The sequence below is a fragment of the Amblyomma maculatum genome, chromosome 1 (genome assembly GCF_055883805.1).
Source record: "Amblyomma maculatum isolate TAMU_Amacu chromosome 1, ASM5588380v1, whole genome shotgun sequence".
Lineage (NCBI taxonomy): Eukaryota > Metazoa > Arthropoda > Arachnida > Ixodida > Ixodidae > Amblyomma > Amblyomma maculatum.
Genome location: NC_139344.1, coordinates 59,188,291 through 59,204,655, shown reverse-complemented (window position 1 = coordinate 59,204,655; position 16,365 = coordinate 59,188,291). Strand labels below are relative to the sequence as shown.

Here is a 16,365-nt window from a genome sequence, read left to right as displayed (position 1 = left end):
ATTGTGGAATTGAGTTGTGGCAGTTCTTGTTCACGCATGCGTTCTGAGTTTCTAGTTTATTGCCGCCTTGTAATGCACGTGGATTCACCTTACCAGACCTGCAGTAAGCTTCCGTGACAACTGGCTTAGGGCGCAGTGCGTTCTTTGGCAGTTGCTGTTTCCATCGCTGTAGGAACCGTCTTGCCGCAAAGAACTCCATAAAAGTTGGTGACATAGAATCGACTCAATATTCGCCCTTTATTCAACGAGCTTTCTGTTTGTGTGTGTGTGTGTGGGGGGGGGGGGGGGGGAGATGGAGGTTGTAAGTGTAAAATTTAGGGTCTTTATCAATCAGTCAAATTTTCTGGACACTACGGGAGGAAGATGTGTTTCTGAATTTATTGCGTGAGAAACGAAGGGAACGGGACGCACATATTAGATGCACTTTCTAAGCGCTTAAGGTGCCCAGAAGGTGGAGGCTTCATACGCAAAAGCCAGCGCCAAAGCTCGGGACACTTAAGATAATGAGTTCTTTGCCGCTAACGCATTAAGAAAAAAGGCAACATTCTAACATTTTAATCTTCCCGCAAACGAAGTCGTGACATTGAGAACTTTACAGAATCCACATCGTCCCCCTCTCCCAGCAGAACGTGATGACGTCATCACTGATGGCGTGTTATCGAGAGGATCCTATACGCAACCAGGCTTCAACATATCCCTTGTAACTTTGTCACACGTGGACAACAATGTGCTTCTACGGCGTGTGCGCGCTGGAGTTTCAAGTCACGGCACACCACACTGACGCTGCTCACCCCGAACAGACTCTGCTTTGTAGCTACTTTCTCAGAAGAAGACGATTGTATCCCTCTTATATATTGCTGAGAAAAATTTAAACAAAAGGAGATTAAGAAATTGGTGCCGCCGCTGTTAGTCGCGTTCCCTGCATGACACAGATGTTTTACTTGCCAGGATAGTTTCTTCTCACGTTCATTTTGTTTTTGTTTTCGATATGTGTGCGATGAAAGCGAAAGCTGCGGCTTCTACCCCTTGCCTCAGCGTCGCGCAGGACTGACGCCGTCGACTCCGGATCCTTCTTTTGAGCGGCAGGCAGTCCTAAGCCTCACTGTCAACGCGAAACGGGTGCAAGGGCGTCAGCCATCTCGGGCCGTCTTTCTTCGTTCTCGTAGCCGGCTCAGCAACGTTCTGCGATGTTCTCCGAAGGAGTATTTGCAGTATACAAAGAATTGCGCTAACAACGAACCGGCGGCAGGATTACTCGCTGTGTATTGTTAGCGTCTGCCGGTGGATTTTGCTTGCAACAGCACCTACACCGCTTGTTTAGATACTTGGGACGCGCCTCCTTTACGGCTACAAAGTTGCAGCGGCGGCATCCGGATTAGGGTCGGTGCTTGGTGTGTGTGCGTGTATGTGCGTAGGGAGGCGAGATGAGAGAAGTTGTTGCTTCTTTCCACCGGGAGCTTGAAAGACGTGTGCCAGACCCGTTGCAGTCTCGCTGATGGCGAAGGGACGCCCGAATCGCCGCCACCCTTTTGTAGGCTTTGTGTCTTGTACAGTGTGGATTGGAGGAGGTGGAGTTTTTATCAATGTGCGCCTGCCTCTGCCCCCCACCCCCTCCCCCTGCAAATACGCGGAGGGGGCGGAAGAGTTGGACCACCTCGCAGAGATGCAGCGAATGTATTCATCCGCGATACGAGGCTGTTTTCTTTAGTACATTATTATCCATGAGCTCTAGCGGTGAGCACCGACTCTCCTGCCTCAACTGACAGAGGTCGATCTTTACTGAATATCTCTTTGAATTTTCAGGCAACTGCAGAGTACTTAAAATACTGGTGTGAGCATGTTGATTGGAATGGACTAACCTTCCTTAATGTAGTAAAATTTTACTTTTCAAGTTTGTTGTGCGCTCACATGAAATAGTTAACACTTTCATAATAAAAAAAAAATCAATCTGGAGCTTTTTTGATTATAAACGCCCCAATACTAAACCATGCTAAAGGGGTATCTGCGAATATATTAATTACCTTGGTGCAGCTTTCAAAAAATGCAGAAATATCGAGTTCACAAAGAATTTCCCGATGAGAAGTGCGCTTGTCGATAATTTTTGGGTATGGTCGGTAAACGCGCTCCATATGCGACGCGCACACAAGTGCAGAAAATACGGAGATGAAGTTTGGCTCTCACCAGCGCTGCTTGTTTCTAACCTGTTGGAAACACTTCTGATTCCAGAGTGTTTGAGACACTCATCCCCAATAGCCTGCTGCAGGGTCTATGTTGAGAAAGTCGTGGCGTGCCGAAAACGAGGAAAATCATTTTAATGCCATATCACAAATATCCCAGTGCCACATTCCGCATGTGGCATGTGGTTACCTGTGACATATATGAAAGTACACCTAGAAAGAAGCCAAAATATTGCAACAAAGCCACGCGTTTGACTAGACTGGAAATGATCATCTGTGGCATAAACATTGATTGATATTTATTTAATCTAGGTTAGATAACCGCGCACATGAAAGGCTCGGCGTTCATGGTGCACGAGGAAAAACCTAATGAGATGATTTACTGAGATGCGATTCAGAACACGACAGATGACAATCCGCTCTTCTATTTTTTTTTTTTTTTTTTTTTTTTACGGCAAATGATCCCGCCCAAAGTTCAGCTCTTGCAATTTTGTCAATGTTGCTGCTCTGAAAAATAAGTCTGCTGAAATACCCGCATATAGTTGTATTCTAGTGGAAGCATTCAGCAATAAGATTTTTATGCCAGGTTGAGTTTCCTCGATCCTAGAGAAACCTCAGTGTGTGCACAATCTCGCACCTGCCGGTCTGCTTTCATTGGTTCCGGTTCTTGCTTCACAGCGTAGGTTTTCTGTGCATATTACTTGGTGAATTCTTTTGTACGAGAAAAAAAACAACAACAACAACCACAACAAAAACTCCCTGTTGGGAAGCCCGATTACCGCAGCGTTTTAATTGTTCTTATTGATATGAATTGGTCGACAGAGATGAATGGTATCCCTGCTGCATATGCATATTTATATCCACGACGAGCTGAAGAGTGGTTTTGAAATCAGCGCTGCTTTGCGATACAATGACTTCAGGTTTCGCTCCGGAAGTCTCCACCCCGAAGCACAGAAATAAGCTTATAATACTCTTGTCGATTACTCGCGTTAGCCTTTACAAGACGTTTCAATCATCTTGAGTGAATACGGTTGCTGCTCATTTTAAATATTCTGATTTCTTATATATATATATATAAAATGATGGAATGGCATCCTTCGAAGACTGCTCTTATTTTTTTTTTTTTCGGAATTAGTTTGTCCACAGGCCCGATTTGTAAGGGAAATACTGAACGGAGTGCTTCCAAATCATATTTACTAAAATGCTTGTTTCAGCAGTCGGCCACACCATACTAGAGCAAGCGCGAGCTTTTCTAGCCAGCCCTCGCGTTTTAGTTTTTAGCGCTGGCCTCATGCTGTTCTAGTGCAGACCGAACCGCCGTCGTTGCTATCATTGCTGACCACTTTCGAACTGAAGCGTATGACTGGAGACAGGCATGGGCATGATTTGCTATCGAGCGGCTGATAAACTGACTGCGGAGGTTAAAAAAAAAAAAAGAGAGAGCCAGTGGCCGAGCCAAAATTTGAAGAAAATTTTGAAACAAATGAATCTTGGTGGAGGTAGAAATCCGTGTGTTGGCTAGAAATAATCGTGTGGGAATTTCGAATATTTTCAAAAATGTTAACGAAGGAATCTAGAGGCGCTAACGATAAAGTCGTCAAGATCCTCACAAACCTGAATCAGCGCATAGCCCTTAGTGCCCGTACAAAAAGGTTCGCTACAGTTCTGTATTCTTTGCTTCGGTATACGCGCACCCAAGACAGATGCGTGTTTGAGTTAGAGCAGCCGTCTCGGCGAGGCGCGGCGGTGCTTTCTTGTTGCTCTGAGTGGCGTCGTTACTTTCGCCTCTCCCAGAGCCGGAAACTCGACACACCTTCCCTCAGTCGCGAACGACCGCTGACGCACGAAAAAGCGACGTTAAGGCATCGCACGCCCGCAGGCCACGGGCCGCAATCATTGCATTCCGTGGACGGCCAAGTAGAAAAAAAAAAAAAAAAAAGGACCACAAGAGAGCCGCGCCTTAGAACAACAAACGACGATCACTTGGAACAGCGTCGTTCGATGCGGCGTTGATAGGAACAGCACTCTTTTCAGCGCCGCAGGGCGACAAACGACACAACGGCTAACAACTCAGTCGGTCTCACGTTGCAGCTTCGCTACGACTGGCGGTCCAACAATGGCGCGCGTATACAAAGGATCGGGCTTCGACCGAGGGCCGCAGCGCCCGTCTGTTGTCCACAGAGGGAGGCTGCTTTTAATCAAAAATCGCGTTTTTAATCAAGTTGCGCAAATTTAGCGTTGACCTGACGGCGTAACTTCGAGTGAGATTAAAACGCTGGCAACCATGATATCAAGACACGGCGCAAAGCGAACCTGACGTGTAGGTCTTTTTCTTCGAGCGAAAAAGAAAACTAACAAACAAGTTCTTGCAACTCGAAGTGCCCCGATGGCGTGCGAGCGCACTTGGAAGTTTATGCTTATCACTTCTCCATTAACCGCGGCGTTGAATACCTTTACAATCGATTTTTTTTTCTGTACAGCGTCATCTGAGGAAAAGAGTCGAGTTGCGCACATGTACAAAAAAAGAAAAAAAAAAAGAAATGCGCCTTTTTTTTCTTGAGCTGCGTTTTATCGCGTTGTGGAACAAATAGGAAGTGCCAGCGCCCAGTGACGTTGACACATTTAGTCAACATTGCACGCGAAGCAGCAGAGGGTACTTGCTGCTCACGTGAGTCTGAAGCTATCGCATTGGTTTATGTATGTCTTCTACGCATCAACACTATTTGTTCTCGATACCATCACACTAACTAAAAATTGCTGGGTTTGTTAGCCTTCTACCGCTACCGCACTCGTGATCTTATACGATCAGGTTTGCACAATCTGTTTCCGCGGCTGTTTAGGTGTCGTTAAACTGCTTTAACATAAATCCGCGACTTTTGGAAGGTAACTTCAGATGCGTTGAATTGTCTGTAACACCAAGCTCAGTGGACCCCGGCTGCTTTGGCTTAATTCCAAACTGTGACAATATAGTGCGTTAATTAAAACGTTCTCGAATTCGTGGAGATAATTCAGCGAGCTTTTCATAAGGAGCGTGATGTGCGGCACCGTCAATAAAGCTGGTGTGTACAGTATTTTCAACCTTGCTGAACTGCGCAGTTCATCCACACGTAGATCAGTCTGTCAGCGCTCTTTGCTTCAATTCAGCCATTTTGTAAGTGACGTGGGGGAAGACGCGTATGCGTTTCCCCCGAGCATCTGTATAGACTGCGCCAAGAGATACTAACAATGGCTGAAGCGAGGCCGAAGTCGAAAGCTCGCTTTATTCTTTCTTCTACTACTACCAGCTTTTCCTTCTACATTTTTATCCTATATTCATTCTCCTTGGTACTAAATCAGTGCGGAAACGCACCACAATCCTCGTATCTTCTGCATACTTTGCGTTCCGTTGTATATATTTTTTCTCGTTGAGCTGACGTTGCGTTTCGCTCGCGCACCAAGAGTAGACGCGGCATAACAAAGATTTATTTCCTTGGAAAATCGAAGCGAAGCAGAGGAGGGCTACGCGTCGCGTTACTCGCGCGCACAACACCCACGCGGGAATCGACGACGAACGCGGCGCCGGATGCGTTGGCTCTACTTCGCTGTCTCTTGGCGCGCAGGGTGAACAGCTTCTGTTTATGCCCCATCCCCCTTTTTCTGGCGCTCCAAGTGGAGTCGCTATAGCAGACCCCACAGCTATTTCCCCGTTCTCAACGCTTTTGCTTTGCTTAAGCAAAACGCGTTCCTCTCAAAAGTTGTTTGAAAAAAAAAAAAATTAAATTTGCGTCCCCTACGAGCAGCGCTGTTTTTTTCGTGGGGCCGCGCTTCAGGCTTCAGAGCTGGCCGCCTTGCGTTTTGTCTTCGAGAGTGTACACCCGGACGGTTTGTTTATCCTGGGGCCACTATTTCACTTAGTAGAAGTGGCGCGCCAACGCTGAGCTGTTTCGACAAAGCGCCAGCTCCGAGATCGATATATATATATATATATATATATATATATATATATATATATATATATATATATATATATATATATATATATATATATATTTTTACTATCATGTTGCGACACTAGTCGCTATAGTCGCCTATCGCGGTTATTGGTTGGCGATGCGGGAGTCGGTTTGTTTATGTGAGAACTTGAAGGCCCTTTCAGTAACGGCCAAAGACCGCGTAAAGGTCTGTTCGCGTTGCTGCTGTGGAAACTGCCTATAGGAGGTGGCTGCAGAATCGAACAAGTTCCTCAGATTTAGTCGAACGCTTCATCCCCGAATCGCATTGGAAAAGCTGCTTACTGCCGCGCGAGCTTTGCTCTTTTCTGTAATAATGATGTTTATTAAGGAGCTAGAGGAATAATAATAATTGTATGCTTTTGCTTCAGCTTCCAAGAAAAGATGACAAAATACTCAATTTTACTTCTAAAAAAGAAGAACTGAACAATGGTAAATAGGGTACGCCTCAGGTCGCAGATGAGCCAACGTTTCGACAAGTGGACTTTGTCTTCGTCTTCGGACTTCGTCTTCGTCTCCGTCTTTTTCTTCGGACTTTGCAAGACGAAGACAAGTCCACTTGTCGAAACGTTGGCTCATCTGCGACCTGAGGCGTACCCTATTTACCATTGTTCAGTTCTTTTTTATACCGTGCAAACCATCTTCTTCCTTTCGTTCTACCTGGATCCTCAATTTTACTTAGTTTTATGAATTAAGTAGGGACAAGTAACAATCAAGCAGTTAGGCCTTGCAACTTCCGACAGCAGAAAATAAATTGTTGCGCTCTATTTTTATTTGCAAGGGACAACGAGGACATCTGCGACCAACTATTTTTCTCAACGAAAATCTGTTCTAAGACTTCTTGCTACGGTGATGTCTGTTCAGTGGCAAATGAGAATTTCTGAAAAAAATATTTTTTTCGCAATCAGTCAGTTCAAACACGCGACGCCAAGGCCGAACGTGACTTCGCGATCAGCGTTTGTCAGTGAATGGCGGTGTATAGACTATATAAGCTTTGGAACCTGCGGTGTCAACGTCGGGACGATGCCACAAGAGCTTGCTTGCAAAAGTCGCCGGTGGTGGTGTTACCTGTATTTAGTTTTTCTCCTTTTCCTATCTTACTAAAGCTCAGTTCTCAGTGAGAGTACAAGCTCTTTTTCATTGAGCGCGGTAAATCACTCGACACAGGTCAACTTCACTTTGTCACCAGTACTACAGCCTGCTTTAATATTCAAAGCAACTGTGTCCGCGTACCTGTCGTACCCACTTGGCCATACATTGCTTACCTCGCTAAATCATCCGCGCAGACCTTCATCGGGTCCCGCTGCGAGAAGCGTGAGCGAAAGTCTCTCTAACCGGCATCCCTGCTCGTCCCCGACATACTGACAATACCGCCGAAAGCTAACCCGCTGCGAGGGAGATCCATGAGCTGTTCTGAATCTAAACGGTAGATACCGCTTTACAGTTCTCGCGTTTTCGGCCATGCTGTTCTGTCCCACGAAAGTTTTCTTTTTTGATCCCCATTTCTATCGCTGCGTATGCACTCAACTTCTGCACATGCACGTTTAGCGGAGCAAACAGGGAGATGTCTCCCGCTGCGTCGATTCTGTTACTTACGTAACGCACGGGAGTACACAGTTCCGGTATAGAATTGTTCGAGCGATTCACCGAACTCCTTTGAAATGGCGACCCCATCTGCAATAAAACGCCTAAAATCTACCCAACGGCGCCCGCTCTCATTCACTGAGTTTACACGATGCATTAAGGAAGAAGAAAAACAACAAAAATCTGTAAAATGTTTTCCAGTGTTGTGACTCCAGAGTGAAGTGTGCCTATGGGAGATGCAATATGAAATGGCAACGCGATTTTACCGGGCCCGCAAGGTTGTGTAAGAAGGAATAAACCGGCGCCGTGAAGTTGTGATGACTGAAGCGAAATGGACATTGACTGTACTTGAGAAACCAGCATAAGGAACACGACCACTTTTTATAGCTCGGCTTTTAGGTGCAACCGTACTTAAACCACGGCCACTTTTTCCTGCGGTTGCGATGAATATACCTTTTGATGAGGGCAAAATGACACTTCTTGGGGCGTCATTTTGCAGTGCACGTCAAAGATCTGCAGGGTCCGTATTCCGGTTTGCGTAGTTTTCACAAGTTTAACTATCTCCTCGACCTCGAGTCTTTTGATTGGTGGGAACGCCGGAACCGGAAGTGGATTTGACATTCGCATAGGAGTCTGTGTCTATGTATGTATGTCTGTGTCTATGTTATTTGCGCTGGTCTTTTTATTTATGATGACAAACCAACTAGCCCAGCTTTCTGCTTTGACATTCGCTTCCGGTGTTTCTCCCAGTCAGATGACTTGAGGTCAAAGAGATAACGACACTTGTGAAAACGCGGCAAACTCGGAATACGGACCAAGGAATCGAGCTTAAGGTGAAGGGCTTCAGCGAAGCCCACAAACTGTGTGTTACCCTTAGGTGCTATAAGCGCACTCTATGTTTATCCGTGACAGATATCGTCATCATAATCACCCCAGAAAAGTCTTTAAGAAAAGCCTTCTGCTGAATGTAAATCATATTGTGCTTACATTCTAATGGTGAGAAATTACACGGCTGACGGCGCCCAGCCCTGCTTATCGGTGCCCTTTATTCGAGTTGTGACTACGAGAGGATCGTATCCTTGTCCTCTTTTGCTTTAGCTGAGAACGCAATAGTCCGCTCTTCTTTGTGTCTCTTTTGCCTGTTAGCTACGGTATTTACCGGCACCATTAACGGATATTGTCACGGTCGGCTCTTGAATTTCCTGTGCCTTGATGTGCATGCCGTATAGTTCTATTCTGGATTTCACAAGTGGTCCTAGTGGTGCCACAGAAGACCAAGCGCACCAGAAAAGAGCACTTGGTCGCCACGTGTAAAGTGATGAAAATGTATTGAGCTGACTGCCGCGACGGTGAGTACCAGCATCGCGCGCAATTGCCCGTACTCTTCAACTCACCTTAGAAGATGTAAAGCGGATTCGCTTTTCGTTGTTATTTGGGTTGTCCGTACTGCAGCACGTCCCGCTTTCTGCTGTTCGCGCGTTCCTGAGGTCCTCGAGCTTTAGGTAAAGCATCAACAATTACGCGGAATGGACGTCAGAGCCATCGTCCTCACTTATTTGACAATACTGAACCGGACACCTTACGATACAGCGTTTCACTTCTGAAACGAAAGCACGAAACGAGGGACAGGTGCTGCCTGCGACAGGAACCCGTCTTTGCCGGCATTTACATGTCGCTTGCGACGTCCACGTGGTGCGGGCAGCGGCCGCCAATTGCTTTGCGAGGGTTTTTTACGCTGCATCGCGGGCACTTGCAACGCATGCGCAAAAGAGTAGCAGCTATTCTGTGGAATGTTGAGATACGTCAAGATCTCTCGCACCATCACTCCTTCCACGCCTGAGCGCAGCCGCCAAGCGCTTGTACTACAGCGAAGCGCACTGACCTGTTCTTAGTATGATCACCTTGCAGGAAGTCCGCTATTAAAAGCGTCGAAGGAGCATTATTTTTATTCCTTAGAGAGCAGCTGCGGGTCCTTGGGTGCGGGAGCCGCACCATCAGGTGAACAAGAACGCAGGGTCGACCGTGTCAAAGTCAAGGTTGGAGACTGTGCGCACGAGCACAATGAACGCGGTCGGCAACCTGTCTTTGCACCGTCGACTCTTTCGATGCAAGCGGACAGCTCGGGCGACTCGCTCTGCGACGCCGTCCCATTGTAGCGGCCCGCACAATGGCGGCGGAAGCGAGACGCGAGGGGAAAGAAGCCCCGCCGAGTTGGGTTGGCTGTGCAGGAGGGGACCCCCCGCCGTTGTTTCGGCCACGATCCGGGGCCCGCGCTGAACGTTCGCGGATCATCGCCTCGCTGTCCGCGCTCACCCCGCCGCTCTTTAGGTTACACCTGTCATTGTGACCGAAACTAATGTCTCAACTGTTACGCCATGCGCCGTTATCGATGGGACTTTAATATTCGCCGCTGGGCCATCTGTTACGCCAGCCCGTGTCCGCTACGCGTCTCTAAAGCCACTAAACGCGCTCACTGAAATAGCCTGGGCGTCAGCAACATGGACATTTGGCTGCTTTATATTTGTTTTTCTAGTTGTTGGATCCCTCATGAAAAAGAAAGATATAAGGGTAGGGTCCGTAATGATTTGACCTCCCGCAACTTATCCTGCTTGGTGTTCATTTTCTGTCGGTCTCGGCCCGGTAGGTAAAACTGTGCGTTGCAAGCAGAATTTGGTTTATCATAGAAGGCTGTCTATGAAAGACGAAGATCTTTAATTTTAGGGTTAGCATGCGATGATACCGCGAAAGCCTTGAAGGTGGCCTACCGCAGCAAAATGACAAGGAAGGCCTCACTCATTAGTTCTCTCTTTTTTTTTTTTTTTTTTTTCCCGAGGAAAAGAACAGCTACTTGTAGAAGCTAACGGAGCACTACCTCGAGCGTTGGCACGCAATTGCCCCACTTACAGGCACAAAAGTGTAACGAAGCCGACGCAAGCGGATCCAGTTCCTTCGACGAAAAATAGACTGGCAAACAAGCAAACAAAATAACAATCCAACAAACAAACAAAAGAAGGAACGAATGAAAGAGCAAAAGAAGTATGAGACCAAAAACTGAATATTTGAATAAAACCCTCCCGGAGTTCTCGGTGAAAACTTTAGGGGAGAATTTTGAAAGTTTTCACCTCTGGTAACAGCTCGCAGTGTGGCATAACGGAGAAATTATACATATTGGTCATAACCGCACATGCCGGTCCCCCTCAATGCAGGCGACAAACTTTTATGCACGGCTTAGGATTGGTTACCATTTCACAGATTGTGTGGATAAAAGCTCGCTTAGCTTTATCTGGACGGGGGCACAGAATTTCATTTCAGAGGACATGAAAAGTTACTTTGGTTGCGGCTGTTAGTGAATCACGTGGAACAATGGATACTCGGAGTGCGTCCGCGCGAAAGTTTGCTTGAACGAATCGAGGAGTTTATGGAGTTCATTTCTAGCACAGCAAACGCCTCCCTGCAAATACCGCAGTTTCGATGGTAGAAGGAGGCGCCGACATTTTGCTGAGGAAGTTGGCCTCCAGAAATTTCACAAAAACAAAGCAAACAAAAGGAGGCTGGGTTCGCACCCACAGAAAAAACGAAAATACAGGGGATAAGGCCAATGGAAAAGATGACATCGAAAGTTCACTCGCTGCCTGCTCACTCTGTCTAGTGTAAACTGCTTTGGCATGTACTGCAGCATTCACGTGCCAAGGGAGGGCGCACATTCAACCCACAGAGGGAGCATAGGAACTCCTATCAAACATGGATTCGCCAATATAAAAAGATCTAATAACGCTCACGTCGACTGCTGAAAGAACCCTCTCTCGGGGTATTTGAAATTCCCTATACATTCTTCAAGCTTTCGTGACGCTCCTGTTATTAACGTCCATCGTACGTTTCAAGTGATTTCGTTCAGGGCAAGCTCGCAGCTCAAGAAGGTCACAGCCCAAGAGTTCTTCTGCATCACATCCAATGGCAGCGGAGGCAGAGAGGAACGCGGAAGACAAACACTCAAATTACGCGCAGCTAATTTGCTAAGCGAGCTATATATATATGAGCCACTCAGCCCAAGAGACATTTTCCGCAATTTCCTTCATAGCATACGCCGCAAGCATAGCTTTAGTTCGCTGAAAAGGCTTGTTGTCTTTTTGAATGTAATAAACTGTCTCATTGAACAACTTGGGAAGGCTTTCTTCAGTCGGCGTAAGTCATTTATAGTTCTTCACGTCGACCTCGATTTTTTTTTTCCCGCTGCGACTTCGAAGCCAAATGAAGCATTTACACGTGTAATTATACGTAATATATAAGCAGGCGCCATTGCCTGAAGTAAAATATAACCCAACATAACTAAATTATAAGTTCAGTATATATGTAATCAGCTGAATACGTCTAAAATAAATTTGCGGGTCCCCATAATTTTGAATTATACCCATTATTCTAACCCCCTTGCACGTACGTTAACTTCCTGTGGAATGCGTAATTCTGGCCTGTGTTTTAATAGTTTCTCTGAATATTTAGAACTATAGTTACTCCTGTAGCATGCACACAAAACAGTATACCATTTACAAGGCTTCTGTATACAGCCGCAATGACATTTGAAAGTGCACGAACGAGCACGTGCTCGCGCCCATCCACGCTGCTCGCACGCATTTTTTTTTTCTCCGCGGCATTAGTCTGCTGTCATTCATGACCCAAGAACACAGATGTAGGGCTGCCGGCAGTGTCCGGTGCGTCCCACTGTTCGTTAGCGCCTGTGAGGGTTCGGAGGAAACGTAAGGGTAGCAAAGAGAACCCCGTGTGGAGCGCTCTGTCTGCGCATGCGCGAGCCATAAAGCCTCCCCGGTTCTTTCTGGCGCGTTGGTCGGCCAGCGAGTCAATAGCCCGGATATATGACCGGGCATAAAACGATATTTACCGCAGCTCGGCGCAGTGCCGTTCCCGCTCTGCCTCCTCCCAGGCGACCACCCTGCTTCGCGCGGCTGCCCAGCCGAGGCTTCGCCCGATCCGAACAGGGAGCTTGCGCGGAGTGGGTCCGGCGCGCCTCGCGAGAGGATCCGCAACCGCTGAGGACACGTAAAAGAAGGGCTCTTCTGGGGCTGCGGACGTGCGTAGACTACGACGACGTTTGTAGTCGCCCGCTATTCCCCAGGCGTTGTCAACAGCGCTGGGACTCTGTGAAGTCCTTCGGAAATTCTTGCCGTCACGTAAGATGGTTGCTCGCAGGAAGGCAGACTTATTTTTGTGGGTCAGAGGTCGCGAGCGCTTTTCTCAGCCGCTGAGACCGCGTTAAATGTTCAGAGAGATGCAGAAGCGTTTCGTTGGCGGCGTTCAGGTTTACTCTTCGATATCAAGGTGGTTAACGTGACTTTGTTATTGTTGTTGTGGCTGTAGGAAAAAGGAAAAGAAAATGCACGGGCCTGCTACAGGCTCTGTAGCTGAGCCCCCTCCACTGCCTCGTGCAGACAGAAGAGAAAATAGAGAAGAAATAAAAGGAAGAGTGAGAAAAAGACACGCGCCGCAACAACAGCCGTTGTCCACCACCGAAGCAGTGGCGGGTGCAATGACGGTCTACAACAGATAAAACTTCGGTGGCAGGCAAGCCCCCGCCGCCAGCGGCGGTGACCTACCGGTTCCAGCCCCATCAGGGGAGAAACTGTGACTTTGCGGGTAAGCTAATAACTACGACGTGAGTCTGTTGTTGTTATTGTATTTTCCATTGAAGATGGAAACAAAACGCAGCCTGTCATCCTAAAATGACAATTAAGAATTCGAAGTTGCACAGGTAGAGGAAATCGCAAGTGAAAATCATTGCAATGCTTCAGACGCACCAAGCCACTCCAGCGACGAGTAGAAGCGATGGGACTGTCATGGTAGAAGCTGTCGGAACGGCGCTAACTACAACCACGGGTTCTCCTTTGTTAGACTTGCTGAACTGTCCACCGGAGCACTCTGGATTGTATGTACTGTGCTATTACTAATTATTCAATGGCACCTTCAAGGTTGCTCCCCCCCCCCACCCCCCTCTTCTGGCATAATTGAGAGGCAAGTGTTCCAGAATTATGGCAAAAAAAAAAAAAAAAAGACAAGACAAGAGCCTGCGCTTGCAATGAACACGGTACTAATACCTTTCAGAGCACGTCCAGTGGTGATTTCAATAGACTGGCGTTGCTCCTCCATTCGTGCCCACAAAAGAAATCAAACTGTTTGAAAGCAAGAGAGAAAGGGGACTCCCATGCAGGCCGCTCTTGCTCTGCCATTTACCATAATCAACACTTGCGTGTTACTTTAATATGAAGTACCATTTGAAACATTGCTTTAACATCTAAAATTACCACGGCACTGCTGAAACTTGTATCCTACATATAGCGCAGTAGCGCATTGTACAGTTAGACATCGCAAATGTTATCCCTTACACTCGTATAACGGCATACTTCAGCACCGAAGATTAGGCGTAGAAAAGAAGATGGTCTTTAGTGCTTATTTCAATGGAAAAACAAAGCGCAGAATTAGGAACAGTGAAAGCCATTGAGATTTTTAGGCCAACTGTGGCGCAGTCGAATTCCCTACTTTAGTTTTTGCTACCTGATGCCGCCAGACAGGAATGTCGATTAAATGATGCTGCTCCAGCCGAATTAGGTTTAATGATGAATGATTGAAATTATTAAAAATCTCTAACTAATATCAAAAAGTAAGGAACTTGAGCTGGTGTCCGCTTCAGTGAAGCATGCGTCGGATGCTTGCCCTTGCGACTGCGACACGAGCCAGTACTGGAGCTCTTCCAACCTTAAAGAATTCCCAAAGTCCGAAGCTTTTGACTAAGATCTTATAGAGGTTTCTTTTTCATGCTTATCGTGGCTGTACATGGAGACCACCGCGAGTGTCACGGCGACCTGTGTGCCCTCCCACCTACCCGCTCCGGGCCGATTTGTCCCCATCGGGCTCAGTGCGGCTTGGAAGCGCTCGGTGACAAGCCGAGCCCCGCTACGGTCGGAGTCGGCAAGTCGTCGCCCAACTCCCGGAGCGGTGATTCATTGGAGTCTCACGCTGAGGCCAGTGAACGCGCTGCCGAGAGGAGGCACTCACGAGCCGGCTCAGTCACCACCCCCCGCAGGGCCAGATGTCGACAACTCGGCCGCGCTGGTTCCGCCCGGCTCCTGAATAAATTTCAATAAATGCTCGGTTTCCCTCTGTCCGCGGCGTCACTCCGGCCAGAGAGGGATTCGTCCCGTCCGCACGCAGAGACGCGGCATGCGGGGTCGGGGTATCGAGTTCTCCAGCGATTAAGCACCCTCCGCCGGGGCACATTCGAGTGTAATCGTCGCGAGCCGAGGCAACGACGGTATTGGACTCGGTTTGGCAAGACGCGCGCTCGGTATGAAGAATATACGGTCAAGGGAACAAAACAGAAATAATCGAGTGCTTCGCCCGCACTGCAGCGCTGACTGGCGACGAAGCCAGCGCGGTTCTCCGAGGCGCTGTTGATGCAGAAAGGCGCAGCAACAGTTAAGCCTGGAGACGTGCACCCTTCTTGTGCGCACTCAATTCGCCTCAAGCGGGAGACATTCATCGCAAGCTGTTGAATAATAGTGCGAGTACAAATCGAAAGACGCGAGCACTCTCTGTTTCGCAGAGAACCTGTGAAGTGTTCGCCAGTGCCCGATTCAAACCCGGATTGAGCTCGGATCAAGGCGTCGAGGAAAAAATACATACTCCCGTTAGACCAGTGAGGTTGTGTGGCTGAAAAGGCGGCACGGGAACCCAGGCAGCAGCTTCTCGACTGCAGGCCGGGTGGTCACGGAGGTGCTAAGCCGAACAAGAGAGGCGGCTGCACGTCCTGCAGGCGCGCCCCAACTAGGGCTCATTCGCCGACCGCCGGGAAAACGAAGGGGAGGGTGATGCCATGAATAATTTATTGCCCTTTAAACAGTTGGCCCGTCGCTGCTACGCTATTTGCAAAGTGCCCATAAGGTAATCGCGAACCGTAACGCTTATGCGAACAAAGCAAACGCCTAAAGACGAGTGCGCTCATGCCGAAGCAGGCGCCAGGGCACGAGCGAAGAAAAGTAAGAAAGAAAGAAATGGAAGGAAAATAAGCGAACGAGGAGAAATACGCCAAGTATAGAGCAGTTTGCGCATTTTCTGCCTATGGTTCGTAATCTGTAACCTTTTTATCAGTATTTCATGCATTTCATTTTCTCGACTGCAGATAGTGAGGGAACGACAACCGTATTCGAATGCAGTGTCCGGCGAGCTCGCACATATAAGGAGTATGCAACTACTCCACAGTGGCGGTGATATTGTGGTGCATAAAACACGGCAAAAGGCTGCAGGCCCTCGCCTTGGCTTATCGTTGCCTGTTGTCTGTTCCAGCTTACACTGCTGAAGCTGCGCTCTGCACCCCGAAATGGTGCCCGTGACGTCACTTGAATACTTCCTATACCATCGCATCCTGAGTTTTGCTGCGCAAGATAAAGGTCAACGGCGTTGAGAACTCTTCCTTTAACCGACGAGATTAAACCAACAGAAATAAAAGAGGCATGACGATCCTGCCAAAAAAAGAAAAAAGGCATGGGACCAAGACATAGGAGCTTTGACAATACATCTACTGGCCACTCTAATTCCATTATCTTGGGGTT

At 47.8% G+C, this 16,365-nt stretch overlaps 1 protein-coding gene across 1 annotated transcript in view; it reads left to right on the top strand.

The window, feature by feature from the left end:
- Window positions 1-16,365, top strand: part of Lim3 (Lim3 homeobox protein) — a 144,411-nt gene that overhangs the window by 36,780 nt on the left and 91,266 nt on the right. The window lies entirely within an intron of this gene.